The following is a 13,259-nucleotide window of genomic DNA, read 5'->3' on the forward strand; positions in this document are numbered from 1 at the left end:
CAGAAAGAATTTCTTCTGTTCACTTGGAAAAAGTACCAGAGGCTGGGGTTTTGGTTTGTCCCTGTGTGGTTAGGTACAGTCGTCATGGATTCCAAAGGAAGGTGAAGGTCCACTACTTGTGATCCCAGAGCTAGTTTATCAAGGTCGGTCAGGCTGCACCACGCCTTTTGCCTTCTGCCCCATCCCTGACCCAAGGAGCCCAAAGCCTGAGCACCACGGTGCGAAGTCAGGTTCACATGCCTGCTTGCTGTCCAGCTCGCTGCCCACAATCCTGAGCAGGGCTGCTTGCACCTTCCCAGGCGGACTCTGCTCCTCCAGTGAAAAGGGAGGATCAGGAAGGAGCAGGCAGAGACCTGGAGAAAGTGCTTGAGGATTCCCAGGGCAGCACTGATGCTTGGTGTCCTTGAGAAGTGCAAACTTCATGCTTCAAACTAACATGCTTCAGGGCATGTTAGAAGATCAAGCTGAAGCCTTTGGACCTCCCTATCCCTGCTTTATATCCATGTGCTTCAATGTTCTGCCTCTGAGCGCAGGCGTCCTGAGACTGGTGTCCTTGGTCAGTTGGACTATTATTAAGTGAGCAAATTTGTGTGACAGGAAAGGTGGATGAGTGTTAGAAAAGAGCACACTGCTCAAATGACATGACTGAGATGTACCCTTGGCAGTTTGATTTGAAAGTAGGAAATAAAAATTGCCCGTTCAGAATGTTTCTTCAGAAAATAATGTGGCAATGCAAGTGATCCTGGGTCTGGTGGGGAGTCCTGCACAGGTCTGTTAAGATAAAACTCTTTTATTTTACAAACATTGTCCCCAAATGTGTGATGAGAAGGAAAGTTAATAATGATAAATGAAATGAGAGCTACTGCTGGTGGAAGAAATACTTGTTAGCATTAGTGTTTTGAAGGAATTGTCCAAACGACTCTTTTTCTCATCCCTAGGACATAAAGTTTGCTCACAAGTTTAGGTAACTTACTACAGAGTTCTTGAGTTCTGTTTCAGAATTTTTCTGTGGCTACTTTAATTTTAGTAGCTAATTTTAAAATTTAGCCAACTATTTAAAACATTTATTAAAAATAATACTGAAAACATTCAAATATTGCAAAAATACAAACCAAAAATCTAAATTTTATATCTATCAGTTTAAAAAAGCATATGTATAACAATGATATATATATTAATTATATATATATAAATATATATAATATAATTTATATATTTATATATAATAATACATATTTATACTATATATTTATATTATATATTTATATTATATATATATATATATATAATATTAGAATTGTGAATGTTCACTCCGTTTTCAAAAAATGTTCACTTCTTTTTCAATAAACAGAGTTTCATAGCAACAAATGTTAATTGAGTGTATTTGTTCCAGGGCCCTGGACATTATTCAGGGGGTTCCTTTAGGGAACACTTTTTTTTTCCCATAAGGTGTATCAAAACACACACACACACACACACACACACATATATGCAAAACCTGTTCCTGCATTTATTGTCATTAGGCATCCATGAAACATTTGAAGTGAGCGTAAGAAAGGTAAATGGAAAATAAAACACCACTCAGAGAGGAACATTGTCCTAACCCTGAACATTGGAATGGATACAGGCGAACTGAAAGGCCCCCAGCACTTAAAAAAGTTGCATCTTGGAGGACATAATAGAAAGGGAATGATCATTCATTTCCTCTGAGGCTGACACTTTAAAGAAGCTTTACCTGGTATTTACTTTTTTTTCTAATTTAATTTTTTTTCTATATTTTTGGTGTATTATATTCAGACATAATGGTGGGATTCACTGTTACATGTTCATACATGTATACAATATAACAATATAATTTGGTCAACATAGTTGTCTAGTATATCCCTTTCCCTCCCCTCCTCCCTCCCACTGGTCTCTTTCCTCTGCTCTACTGATCTTCCATCCATTTTCGGAAGACTACCCCACCCATCACCTTTCTTTTTCATTCTCCTCTTTACTTTCCACAGATGAGATAAAACATGTGACCCTCTAACTTTTTCCTATTTTGTTTAATATAATACCTTCAAATTTCATCCTTTTTTCTGCACATGGCAGAAAAAAAGAGTTTTATTTTATTGTTGAATAAAACTATTTTGTATATATACCATGTTTTCTTTATTCATTCATCTGTTGATGGATACCTAGCCTGATTCTCTAGCTTGGCTATTGTGAACTGGGCTGCTAAAAACACGTATTGTGTGTGTTTCACTGTATTATGTTGACTTTAATTCTTTAAGATAAATACTAAAGAGTTGTTCAGCTTAGAAATATGAGGGTTCCATTTCTAGTCTTTTCAGCAGCCTCCATAGTGGTGGTACTTTTGTACAATCCTATCAATAGTGTAGAAGTGCTCTGTTTTCTCTACATCCTCTTTTTCAACATTTATTATTGTTTGTATCCTAAATAACAACCATTCTGACTAGGATCAGATGAAATCTCAGAATAGGTTGAATTTTCATTTCTCTAATTGCTAATAATGTTGAACAGTTTTTCGTATATCTGTTGTCTATTTCTATGACTTCTTTCTAGAAGCGTCTGTTTAGTTCATTTGCCCATTTATTGATTAGGTTATTTGCTTTTGTTCTTTTTGTTGGCGTTAAGCTTATGAAGTTCTTTACATCTTATGGATATTATTCCTCTGTCAGAAGCATAGCTAGCAAAGAATTTCTCCCATTTTCTAGGTTCTATCTTCACATACTTGTTTCCTTTGCTGTACAGAAAATCTTTAAATGATGCCATCCTATTTTTTAACACTTGGCATTATTTCCTGAGCTTTAAGAGTCCTATTGAGAAAGTAATTATATTTATATTGGTAGAGTGTTCACCAACATTTTTTCCTAGGAGTTGAATAGTTTCTGATCTAATTCCTAGACCTTTGATCCATGTTGAGTTCATTTCCATATGGGGTGAGAGAAAGGAGTCTAGTTTCATTCTTCTATATGCAGGTAACCTTTTTTCCCTAGCATTGTTTGTTTTAAAGGCTGTCTTTTCTCCCAGGAATGTTTTTTTTTTTTTTGTTTCCCCCGAAAAGGATCAGGTTACTGTATCTGAGTGGGTTTATCTATGTGTCTTCTATTTCTACCATTGTTCCATTTGCCTGTTTTTATGGCAATTATTTTTTAGGGAAATGTTTTGTGTGTGTGTGTGTGTGTCACATGGGGGTGTAGAGGGGACTTGGGAATGGCAATGGAGAACACCCTCAGTACTATCTATAACTCATGCAGTAGTACATGTTCTAAGTGCACGTTGTGAGATGGCTTGTTGCAATTGTAACTGTCCTTACCCTAAGTGTAACAGCACACACTTGGACACTAAGACTCTGGTCACATATGGTACTGTTTAATGGCTAGGCCTTATTTGGAGATAAACCTAGATTTTATAGAGGGATTGGTGGGCCTCCTGTTTCTTTCTTTCTCTCTATCTCTCTCTCTCTTTATTTTTTTAAAAAATATTTTATTGTTTGCTTTATTTTTTTAAGTAGGAGTAGACTCTGTAATAATAAAAGTATAGTAAATATCTAACCAACAACATCATCACTTACCATTGCTATAGAGTGTTATGTACTATACAGAACTTCATATGCTATACTTTTTTGACTAGCAGCAATATAGGTTGTTTATACTAATATCACCCCAAACATATGAGTAGTGCATTTGACAGAACAAGATGACAGCTTCCATGTCACTGGGCGCAGGGATTTTTCAGCTACTTATAATCTTTTGGGATAATTATAGATGCAGTCCATTTGACCAAACTGTCTTTATTATTTTTTAAAATTTATTCCACTGATTTTGATCACATAAAACTATGGGGGTTTTCTTCAATAGTCCAATTTTTTATATTTAATATTAATTATTTAATCTATTTCAAAGGATTTTTTATTACATCAAAAGTATTTAAGTCCCTAAACCAATGGAAAATTATTCTCACCTACAATTTTATCAAAACTATCACCACTAAAACTCTGATATATAACATACATGTAATAATGTTATAATTGATTACAAAGAGTAGTTTTCCATTTCTTTTTAAAGAAATTTAAAGATGTGACCTACTGCTTTTTCTAGTTCTCTTAAATTTTTTGTTCTCATAAGATCACAAACCTTTCCTTACTATTTGGCTGTTTTAATTTGTTTTTTGTTTGTTTGTTTGTTTTTATTAGTTGCTCAAGACAATACAATGATTTTGACATATAATATATTTGATTCAAATAGGGTATGAATTCTCATTTTTCTACATGTATAGATTGCAAACTGTCTTTATGCAACACAAGTCAGTGGTTTTTATGTTCAGTTCACACAGGTGCAATGCTGAGTTGAACTAGGTTGTGCTGATTTTATGCCACTAGATCTGTCCATTTCTAACAAAGGAATATTAAAGTCTTCCACCATGGATTCATCTTTTTCTCCATGCATTTCTACTAATTTTTGCCGCATATAGTTTAATAATCTGTTGTTAGACATATTCATGTAAAGGGATGTTTCATCTTCTTGAAAACTGACCATTTGTCTTTATGTGATAGTCTTTTTGTCCTGATAACTTTACATTGAAGTATGCTCTGTCTATGTTAAATATAGCTATTTCTTCTTTGGTATTATTAGTGTAGGCATGGCATATTTTTTTTCTGTATGTATATGTATTTACTTTTAACCTCTAAACAGGTTTTTTTTTTTTTTTTTTTTTTAGTGCCAGTAATGGACCCAGGGTTACTTTTGCCATTGAACTACACCTCCAGTTCTTTTTATTTTAACTTTCAGAGACTGCCCTTGAAATTGTGATTTTTTTCTACCTTAGCCTCCCAAGTCTCTGTGAATACAGGCATGCACCACCACATGGCCATGTGCATCTTTATATTTAAAGTAAATTTCATGTGGGCAGTTTATAGTTTGGTCTTTTTGTACTTGTGTGTATCTATTTAATTTATCTATTAGAAATCTTAGCATATTAATCAGACTTTTAAAACTCCCTATGATAATTCTAACATCCTTGCCATCTTTGTTTCTGATAACCACCTTGTTACTTCAAAATGTTTTTCACCATTTAGAAAAGTTTTAAAATTTCTTTTCTAGCACAAAATGCTTTTAGTAATGTGGGGGTACAGCGTGAGGGGAGAGAAAGTTTTAAGTCCAAGAAAAAGAGCCAGCAGTTTCCATGTACACTGAGGTCTCTTTACAGAGAGCCCCTCTTATGTGTTTTTCACAAACTGGAAGGGATAAGAAAGTCCCTTGGAATGTTTTTTGATGGCACTATTGTCATTCACTAGGAGAGCAACCTGATGGCCTGACCACCTCCAAAAATCACAATGTTTTAATGCTTGCACTAGGCATTAGATTTCAATATATAAACTTTCAAGGGACACAAATATTCAGACATTAGTACAACAGTTCTATAATTCTATGATTGGTTAACAGCCTTCTCGTTGGCCTTTGACCTTGTAAATTTCACTAATGTGTCCCAAGTTTTTGATTCCCTCTAATAAAACTTCCTGTTTCTTAAATACTCTGTAAATGTCATTAATTTTCAAAACATGTGTGTTTGTGTATAAATATAAGATTGACCCATAGAAATTGAACATATGTATAGTAGTATATGTTGTGACATTTCCTTCCACATCTGCCCTGTGTAATGATCAGGAGAGGGTAATGATCAGGAGAGGGTAATTGTTTTATCTGTCAACTCAGACATTGTGCTGTTTTTGATATGGATTTGGTAGCAGATAAAGACAGCATCAATGAGGAAGCTTTACATTGTGTTAGTATAAACCACATACTATAAAATGAGAAGTTAGGATTGAATTTTTTAGTAAAATTAAAGAGCCTGAATGGCCTCCCTATCTGTATCTGTGGGTTATATAGACCTACAAAACCTCATCTGTTCTTGAAAATAATCAATGCTGACTTCAACTCAGAATGGGAAGATTGATAATCTAGATGCTTTTGGTCTCATAACATTTTCCTTTTCAGTAATGTCTGATTTTATTCATGTACCACCCATCTCTCCTACTTAAAGTACACTTCTGTGATTATTAACATATGTTAACATTAATATTATTATATAGTCAAAGTCATTCATGCATTATGATCCCAAAAAACCCATACTGATGAGTAAACATTCTCCACAAGGGATAGGAGACTGATAAGAGTGGATATCTAATTCTGAGCTACACAGTTATCTGACATACAGAAATAAAATATTCAGTGAATAATATTCAAAATTAGTAGTGTACTAGTTGTTTAAGTCAGGAATAGGTGATAAATACAGAGAAGAATTGCTATTCTACCTGATGCTTCCATCCTGGACTCTAAATAAATTTGTTTTCACAAGATGGGAATACAATCTTGGCTTGGTCAGAGACCCTGCTGAACCAGAGTTCCTGCTCTTTGTTGCTCATAGTTCCATCTGTTAGGTTTCTGACTGAAAAACCTTGCTGCTGTTAAAGACATATATAGCTGGAATTTAAATCTTAGGCCCAGCTTGCATTTGGTAATTCATTTCAATTTTTCCAAAGGATGAAAAAGTAGATTCTAGAAAGGAACGTGTCTTATGATCTCCCATTGAAGCCAAGGGAGGTAAGAGACTTAGAAAGAAAGAGGAGGAAATGACTGAGAAGTGCCAACTTTATTTACCCTCTCACAGAAGGTCTAAACAGGGTGCCAGTAGGGTGGGGTCAATTTGGTGATGAGAGGAGACAAAGGGTGAGGACTTCCCAGGGTGTCCTCCTGACTACCCCTCAGACACACACTCCCCCAAGTCTTAATACCTACTTCTCTTGTTTGGATTCAAAGGAGTGAATACATGAGTCTTTCTCTAGATTCCATGGGACCAAAAGTCAAACATATTATGTATGTACTCTTTTTATTCCCCAAATTGATCATGGGCTGGGTGAGGCAGGGTACTGGGATGGTTTGGATCAAGTTAAGATCATAAAAAACCCTCACAAATCCTCTGTTGGTTATGTCCTTGATGAGGAAATGAAGTTCTCCTCTTAAAGTTCTATGCCTTTCCCACCTGCACCCCCATTTTCTTGTAGAACAGGAGAGAGTGCTACAGGTGATGTGCTCTTGGTGTGTTGTGTCTGATAAACCTGGTGCTGTTTCTGTTCTTGGAGTACCTGAGTGGTGTTGCACAGGGGCAGCACATACAGAGATAAAGAAGTCTTCCAAGATCTTCCAACAAAGGAGAGTTCAGAAGAGTGTACCCATGCTGACTCTTGGATTGTTACATTAGCCTCTTATGTGATCTCCTTGCTCCATCTCCACCCCTGATAAAACTCAGGGTGGTTCTTGTAAATATAGTTAAATCGTGTCATTTCTTCACTCCGAACTTTCTGGTACCTTTCAGTCTCATTCCCAGTCCACAACAAATTCCTTATTGTGGTCCATGGTAGGATCTGCCTGAGGTGTCCTTCCTTTGACCTTATGCCCTGTCTTCTTGCCCTCTCTCACACTTCAGACACTCTGGCCTCTTTGCTGGTTCCTTAGACTAGTGCTTATACTGTTAGCACAAAATTACTGAAGGATCAGTAATTTTGTGCTAATAGTGGATCATGGATCAGCACAACCTTTAATCAGCAGGGGAGTCATGCCTCTGGTGGACTCACTTTCCTGATGGAAAATCATCCACTGGCCAAAGGGTGAGTCTGTGCTTACATATGCTACAATGAGAATGACTTAATTATTGACAGATGTGTCAGTTTGAGCACTCAGAAAACAGGTTTGTGAGAATTTGAAATTTGTTTTTACTGGGCAATATTTTTACTTGGGGAAGATGGAAAGTCTGGGGTCAGTGTTCCGTGCTTATCTCTTTCCCTTTAGGGTCCCATTGTACTGTCACTGGGAAAGGATTTATTTGGGGAAGGATCAATGCTTTGGCTTTCTCCCAGAGACTGCCATTCTAGTCTTGATGGGTATCTCCTTCCCAGGGATTGTTTTGTCACTGGATGATTACTTCCTTGCTAGGGATTGTCCCTTCACTGTGAAAGAATGTATTGGGAAAGGATCAATGTTATCAATGATCCTTTCCCAGTACATGCCTTCTTCCTCACTCCCTCTTCCCAGGCCACATTATTTTGGGGTTTGTTATTCTCTTTATTTTACATAGATTTGCACTGCACATCCCGATGGTCACCCTCAGTGACTGCTCAACAGCCTCATTGGAGAGCCCTTTTCTGACCGCCCCCCGCCCATCCCACCTCAGTCTCCTCTGTAGCTGGGTATAGTGATTTGCAACACTATGTCTAATTTGAATTTTTAACTATTTTTTTTAAAACTACTTACTTGGTGATAATGTATGTTTTCCTGAACATATTAATCAGTGGTTCTAATGTCTGTTTTATAACTCTAGTCTGCATTACCTCTGAGTCTTATTTTATGTTCTGATTTTTAGAACTTTAGCTACTATATTCTGGCATGCCTTGTCATTTTAAATTTTAGATTAAAAATTTGGATGATGAAGTATGTTCATGCCATTTTATGCCATTATACATGTGCTTTTTTTGCATTACAACTTTTAGTACAATTTTAATATACCACAATTTTTCTTATCTCTGTATATAAGGTATGTTGACACCCAATTCAAGTCTTCATACATGTACTTGAAAAATTGTGCTCTATATGTATAATAATAATTGTAATGCATTCCACTATTGTCCTATATTTAAAAAAATAATAATAAATAAATAAGTGGAAAAAATTTGGATGATGATATCTTATTTTGTTTCATTAACAGGGATTGAATCTGAGGTCCCTAACAAGTGAGCCATATTCACATCCCGGTTTTTTATGTTGCTGAGGCTGGATTTAAACTTGTGATTCTGATACTGCTGGTTATCAGTGACAGGAGTTCTACTTCTCAGATGTGAAGATTAAACCCCAGAGAAACACTAAGGCAAGCATAGAATTCAAGTTTTATTTAAATAATAATAACACAGACTTCTCCAGGAAGAAGGGGTCATAGGCTGGTGTCCTGGTATCCCAATAAGTGGGAGTGTCATGCCCTTTTTATATATTTTATATTTTCTTTGTTCTCCTGCCCTCTTTCTCCTCTTTTCTCTCCCCATCCTGTGTAGGTGACTAGGCTGGAGTAAGCCAAAATTTGGGAATCAAATGGCCAAGTGGTGGAGTGATCCAGGCAGGTAGCAGGCCAGGAGGCATTAATTCACAGCTCCTACCTGGAGGAATAATTCCTGGGCCAGGTTATCTCAGTAAAGGTGGAGGAAGGGCTCAAGATACATTAGCATATCAATCCCCAGAGGCAGACTCCAACTTCTCTGACCCACACCAGCTTCTATCTTCCCAATCAGACCTGATCATCCATCTACACTAACTTCCTATCTTTAATTCTTGCTTCAATACTCCTGCCTCAGCCTCTGAGTCACTGGGATTGCAGGCATGTGCCACCATGGATGGCTGTTGATATCTTTTTTTTTTTTTTTTTGAAAGTGGATTTAACTTTCTTCTAGCAAAGTCTGAGCATATTACCTTGGTCAAGCAGAGTATTGTCTCTTTGGGGTTTTCCCATATTTCCAGGCTACAATGTTTCTGGGGTCTTAAAAGCTTGGGTTTCCAGAATCCTTACCTTTGCTAGCCACAATCTTTCAAGGCTGGAAGACTGCTGAAATATTTTCTCAGATATATTAGGGGCTTCTGGATGATCCTTCTAGCAGTTTCTTAGTACCTGGCTCCAGAGTGAAGTTTGCACTGGCAAACCCTAGAGAGGAGAAGGCAAAGGGTGCTGGAATTGCCCAGTGCTGTTCCCTCCTTGCTGGGATTTTGGTTCCTCCAGTCTTTGTGGCTTTGCTGCTCTCATCAGGGAACTCTTCACGCACTCCTCATGTTCTGTCTTCTTCTGTGGCTGTTCTCAGGAGGATTATTAGTTTGGAGCAGCCAGTCCACCATAGGCAGAGAGAAAGTACTTCATAAATGACTTTGACGTTAAAAAATGAAAACTAGAATTATTGCATTTAGAATTTCAAACCTACTTAACAAGCTCAGTTCAGCTTGTTAAGTCCTTTTAAGGGATCTTTTGTAATTTTGATACTGCTGGATATTATTGATGAGTTCTGCTCCCTCAAATGTTAAAGTTTGAACATTAGAGAAGTGGCCAAGGCAAGTGTAGAAAGCAGGTTTTATTAAAAAAATTGTAACACAAAAACTCCAGGGAGAGAGATGGGAGTTGGGGGGCGTGTGTGTGTGTGTGTGTGTGTGTGTGTGTGTGTGTGTGCTCGCGCGCGCACAATAGCTGGTGTCTTGGTATCCCAAGAGGTGAGAGTGTCCTGCCACTTTTTTTAGGTTTCCTTTGTTCTCCTGCCCTCTTCCCCTTTATCTCTCTCCTCCCAGCGACTAGGCCCAGTAGATGCTCCTGGGAAGGTCAAAAGGTGAGAATCAGATGGGCAGGGGAAAGGGCCAAAGTGGAGTGCTGGGGCAGGTGGGGAGTGGCAGCCCAAGGAGCATTAATTAGCAGCTTCCTGCCTGCTCAGGAAGTGCTTCTTTAACAATCTTCTGGGAGGGGCAGTATAGGCAGGTAAGCCAGGTAATCTAAGGGCTCTGGAAGCATTAATATTTCAATTTCCCAGGGGTGGTCTCCAACTTCCAGAACCCTAACCAGACTCCTTTTTTCTATCTGACCGATTACCTATCTACACTAACTACCTGTTTTTAATAACATCACTCATTAATATTCAATTTTGTTTTATAGCCTTATTCTGCTTGACTATTGGTTAAATATAATTCATAATTTTCATATGTTTGTCCATTAAAGAAATATAATAATGTCAGTGCAAAACAATAAATGTTGGTGTTTATCTTTTTAGCTGATTGAAAGTGCACAATAAGGGTTGTACAATTTTGAACTATTTATTCAAAGAAATCTCTCCTGCTCCTGCCTTAGAGGCTAAGCTCCTTTTGATAGTAACAATATTATTAACTCTAACATTAAAAAAATACAGGAGCTGCATAATGATCATGTAGGCTGTCTCTGAACTAAAGTTGTATCAAAGTATGATTTTTAAGCCAGACAAGACTCTCAGGTGCCTTTTTCCTCTTTCATGGATTTTGAATAATTTACAGATTCTTTACTCATTAAGATCTCATAATTTGGGAATTTGACCTTTAACTGGAATGCAGGTATTCCAATTTTCATCTGCCTCCCTTTACAGATTCTAAGTATGTTCTTATCACATTAATGTAGTCTGTTCATTGTAAAGACCAGTTTAAAACAACCTTGGATTAAATGTGTTCTGTTAGAATAACTTTCAGTTCCGTCTGTGAAACCACATCCTCAGCACTTGTGGTCAGCATTGCCAAGCTATCAGACTACCAGGTCAGGAAACTGAGGGTCAGATGCTTCAGGGCATAAAACCCCCCAATTCATAAAGTCCCCCTCCCATAGGAACAAAGACCCTTCCAGACTGCCTTCCATCATGACAGCAATATTTAGTGCTTCCTCATAGTGTGGTTACATTAGGCATAAGATGATTGGCTTATAGATGTTAAGTTGCTTATGTGTGGTTGGCAGGCACACCCTACCTGAATCCTATAACAACTGTATGCATTCCAAAAATAAATTAGCTTGCCTGGAGGTTAACTGAAGTTGTCACCTGCCAGCTCTCACCAGCTCCCATTGTCAGTGTGTTGACTCCCTGTCTCTACTCCCTGCGACTGAGGTAGCAGAGTGACTATCGACCACACCAGTGACTAAGAACACATACAGTGTTCATGTGTTGTTATCTGATGTTTAAAATCTCATTTCCCTGCACTATCAACTTACTATTGCTTTTTTTTTTTCCTACAGAAATACAGAACTCTCCAGATGTCTTCCAACAATGACCTGGTTTTAATCCACATGTCACAAAGAAACTCTGATGACCAACCTGGGACGACCACCAGTGACCAGAAAGGGCCTGTGTTAAGTTTTCACAGCATCTGTTATTATGTAAAAGATAAGAGAGGCTTTCTGTTTAATCAGAAAACAACTGAGAAACAGAAACTATCAGATGTCAAGTATGTGCATGAACTTTTTTTAAAGGACCACTTTATTGAACTATAGGGAACTTCCAGGTTTGGGATATTACCAATAAATTGCTATGAATATTTATTTTTAAGATTTAGATTATACAGATATATTGATAAATGCTTTCATTTCTTTGGGGCTAAACTAGGACTGAAATGATTGGATCACTTGTTAAGTATGTGTTTAGCTTTGAAAGGAACTGAAATGAAAAAAAAAATTCCTAAAAGTGGTTATACCCTGGGCATCAATCTTTCTTTGAGAAACTGAACAATTAAAATGCCATTTGGTTTTTCATAGATAAGCCTTGTATTTTGTTGGAAAAAAGGCCTGGTGGTATAGTTTATTGCTTTTTGATTGTCGGGATATAATTGTAACCCTAATTTTTCCAAACAATGAAATAGAACATGTTTTTATTTCACTACTCCAATGTGCTTTCTGAGACAGACACATTTTAGGTAGTGATACCACGAGTTATCAATGATGAGTTCCACTTCCTCAAATGTTGAAGTATAACATTAGAGAAGCACGCCGAGGAAACAAAAGCATGTTTTATTTAAAAAATAGTAACTCAGACCTCTCCTGGCGGGGAGAAGGGAGCATAGCCTGTATCCTGGTTTCTCAAGAAGTGAGGGTGTTCTGCCTCTTTTATACATTTTAGACATTGCCTAGTAGATGCCTGGTGCTATACAAGATGCTAGTGACAGAGATATGCCCTCTGTTCTTGGAAATCTTGTAGTCTAGTGAGATTCAGAAAACTAGAGCAGTTTCCCTGCATTGTTTGCTATGATTGATAGAAATATTCAGACACAGAGCAGAAGCCCCTCACATTTCTTTGGAGAGCCAGGTGCATGGAGACTGAGAAAATGAAAATTGTGTGTGCGTGTGTGTGTGTGTGCATGCGTGCGCGCACGCGTTTATGTAGGTTGACTATGCCCCAGGAATGACATTTACCTCTTCTGACCATAAACAAAACAATACCAAAGAGTGGACCTTTATTCAGTAAAATGTAATAGATCCAACAGGTGTTATTTAGGTGTCTTTTATGTCGTGTACTTAGTATTTGGGATTCAGTGTGCTGTGTGTAATGGTGGGGAGCAGGAGGGAGAAGTGGTAACAGTAAGACACAGTCTGGTTGGCGCCGGTTTAGAGTATGAGGGAAGAGTTCTCCAGGCACATGCTGTAAAGGAGAAAATAAGGTGGGTGTGGCTTGT

General features: G+C 37.6%; 1 pseudogene; it reads left to right on the forward strand.

Moving 5' to 3' along the window:
- The first annotated feature begins 436 nt into the window (after positions 1-436).
- LOC144251954 (broad substrate specificity ATP-binding cassette transporter ABCG2-like) overlaps positions 437-13,259 on the forward strand; it is a 28,222-nt pseudogene continuing 15,399 nt past the window's right edge.

This window comes from Urocitellus parryii, unplaced genomic scaffold (assembly GCF_045843805.1).
Source record: "Urocitellus parryii isolate mUroPar1 unplaced genomic scaffold, mUroPar1.hap1 Scaffold_315, whole genome shotgun sequence".
Lineage (NCBI taxonomy): Eukaryota > Metazoa > Chordata > Mammalia > Rodentia > Sciuridae > Urocitellus > Urocitellus parryii.